Source organism: Chiloscyllium plagiosum, chromosome 26 (assembly GCF_004010195.1).
Source record: "Chiloscyllium plagiosum isolate BGI_BamShark_2017 chromosome 26, ASM401019v2, whole genome shotgun sequence".
NCBI lineage: Eukaryota > Metazoa > Chordata > Chondrichthyes > Orectolobiformes > Hemiscylliidae > Chiloscyllium > Chiloscyllium plagiosum.
Window position 1 is genome coordinate 12321345 of NC_057735.1, and position 3283 is coordinate 12324627.

Genomic DNA, 3283 nt, shown 5'->3' on the forward strand with positions numbered 1-3283 from the left:
TAAGGAGATCTCAGCTATCTGTAAGAATAATAGGGTAGTTATGGTAGGGGATTTTAACTTTCCAAACATAGATTGGGACTGCCATAGTTTTAAAGGTTTAGATGGAGAGGAATTTCTTAACTGTGTACAAGACAATTTTCTACTTCAGTATGTGGATGTACATACTAGAGAAGGTGCAGAACTTGACCTACTCTTGGGAAATAATGCAGGGCAGGTGACTGAGGTGTCAGTGGGGGAGCACTTTGGGGCCAGCGACCATAATTCTATTCGTTTTAAAATAGTGATGGAAAAGGATAGACCAGATCTAAAAGTTGAAGTTCTAAATTGGAGAAAGGCCAATTTTGACAGTATTAGGCAAGAACTTTCGAAAGCTGATTGGAGGCAGATGTTCACAGGTAAAGGGACGGCTGGAAAATGGGAAGCCTTCAGAAATGAGATAACAAGAATCCAGAGAAAGTATATTTCTGTCAGGGTGAAAGGGACGGCTGGTAAGTATAGGGAATGCTGGATGACTAAGGAAATTGAGGGAAATTGAAGAAGGAAGCATATGTCAGGATAGATCGAGTGAATCCTTAGAAGAGTATAAAGGAAGTAGGAGTATACTTAAGAGGGAAATCAGGAGGGCAAAAAGGGGACATGAGATAGCTTTGGCAAATAGAATTAAGGAGAATCCAAAGGGTTTTTACAAATATAGGGTGAGAGGGGAAAGATATCAAAGATACCTAAGGGGCAACTTTTTCATGCAGAGGGTGGTACGTGTATGGAATGAGCTGCCAGTGGAAATGATGGAGGCTGGTACAATTGCAACATTTATAAGGCATCTGGATGGGTATATGAATAGGAAGGGTTTGGAGGGATTTGGACTGGATGCTGGCAGGTGGGACTAGGTTAGGTTTGGATATCTGGTCGGCATGGATGAGTTGGACCGAAGGGTCTGTTTCCGTGTTGTACATCTCAATGACTCTATGAATGCAGAGGCAGCAATGAAATCAGCACTTAGTCAGAAGAATTCCAGAGCATGCAACCTACCTGAACTCAGAGGTGACATTCAAATCTTGGCATCATTGGTTTTTACAAGATAAATACACACAAATTTTGCGTGACCAGTACCTGGATTGAAAAGATTTTCTCAGTAGAAACAGAAAGTAGTACAAAACAGAGATTAATTCAGTCTTTAGATTAGAACAAGGAAGCTACCTACAGCTCAGCTCCTATCCCTTGACTGTTTAAGTGAGAAGTGTTCTTCTTGCAACATTCATTTACTTGGCTAATTTAAGGGACAGCAAGAGTCAAATATAATGTTACTAAATGAAGTAAGCAGCAGTCCAGCAGATGGAATATGTAAAAATGCAGACTATTGCTATATCCCATGTCACAATCATGGAAAAGAATATTGCAACAATTAGCCACTCCTTTCATGTTCTGGAATGCATCCAAAGAATAGTGAAGAAGACCACAAAATGAATTACCTTGAAACAACATTGGCCATTTCTGAGCCACTGGTTGTAACTTCTGACCCATTTCCCAAAAGAAAAATTGACAAAAGGACACCAACCTACAAAGCCAAGCAATGAGGACAGTTGCAAAACTCAAAATAACAATTTAAATGTTAAAGGTGCCGCATAAATAATGAAAATCCTCAAAATACTTCAACCAGGAGTATTATAGAACAAACTACGATACCGAATCACAATAGGGGTCCATCAAAAACTTGGGCAAAGTAGTAGGTTTTGGAGGAGTACCTTAAAGAAGAAGACTGGTGCGGCAATGTCTCGGCCTGGTGTGGTGGTCTCTCGGCCTGGTGTGGTGATCTCTCGGCCTGGTGTGGTGATCTCTCGGCCTGGTGTGGTGGTCTCTCGGCCTGGTGTGGTGGTCTCTCGGCTCGGTGTGGTAGTCTCTCGGCCCGGTGTGGTGGCCACTTGGCCTGGTGTAGTGACCTCTCGGCGCGACGCGACAATCTCTCGGCCCGGTATGGCAACCTCTTGGTCCGGTGTGGCGGTCTCTCGATCCGGTGTGCCAGTCTCTAGGCGCGGTGTTGCAATCTCTCGGCACAGCATAGCCATCTCTCGACCCGATGTGGTAGTCTCTCGGCCCGGCATGGCGACCTCTTGGTCCGGTGTGGCGGTCTCTCGATTCGGTGTGCCGGTCTCTTGGCCCAGTGTGACAGTCTCTCAGCCCAGAGTAGCAACCTCTCGGCCTGGCATAGCGATCTCTCGACCAGCTGCAGTGGTCACTCGATTCCACGTGGCAATCTCTCGGCCCAGCATAGCAATCTCTCGGCCCGGTGTGGTGGTCTCTCGGCCCAGTGTGGCATTCTCCAGGCCCATCATGGTGGTCTCTTGGCCCGGTGTGATAGTCTCACGGCCCAGAGTAGCGACCTCTCGGCTTGGCATGGCAATCTCTCGGCCCACTGCGGTGGTCACTCGGTCCCGCGTGGCGATCTCTCAGCCTGGCATAGTGAACTCTCAGTCCGGTGTGGCGACCTCTCGGCCCTGTGCAATGGTCACTCGATCCCGCGTGGCAACCTCTTGGCTCGGTGTGGCGGTCACTCGGTCCCGTGTGGCGGTCTCTCGGCCCCGTGTGGCGATTTCCCGGCCCAGCGTGGTGATCACTCGGCTCAATCTGGTGGTCTCTCAGCTCAGTGTGCCAACCTTTCGGCCCGGTGGGTTGATCTCTTGGCCCCGTTTGATGATCTCTCGGCCTGGTGTGATGGTCTCTTGGCCCGATAAGGCAGTCTCCCGGTCCGGTCCGGTGACCTCCAGGCCTGGTATGGCGATCTCTCGGCCAGATGTGGTGATCTCTAGGCCCAGTGTGGTGGTCTCTCGACCCGATACGGTGTTCTCTCGGTGCAGTGTGGCAGTCTCCCGGCCTGGTTGGCGATCTCTCGGCCCTGTGTGTCAGTCTCTTGGCCTGGTGTGGAAATTTCTTGGCCTGGTGTGCCAATTCCTTGGCCCAGTGTGGAGGTCTCTCGGCCCGGTGTGGCGATTCCCTGGCCCGGTCTGGTAATCTTTCAGCCCGGTGTGGCGGTCTCTCAGCCCAGCGTGGTGATTTCTCAGCCCAGTGTGGCGATCCTTCGGCCTGGTGTGGCGATTTCTCGACCCAGTGTGGTGGTCTCTCGGCCCAGGGTAGCTTCAGTGTGGACCTTCGGCCGAGGGAAGAAGCACAACACTGCCTGGATGCTCGATGTTGGCATGGATTGAGTTGCATTGACTGTTATTCGGAAATTTTTTCTCATTTATTCTTATGACCTGTAATGTATAGAAATCAGCTTAACTTAATTTTA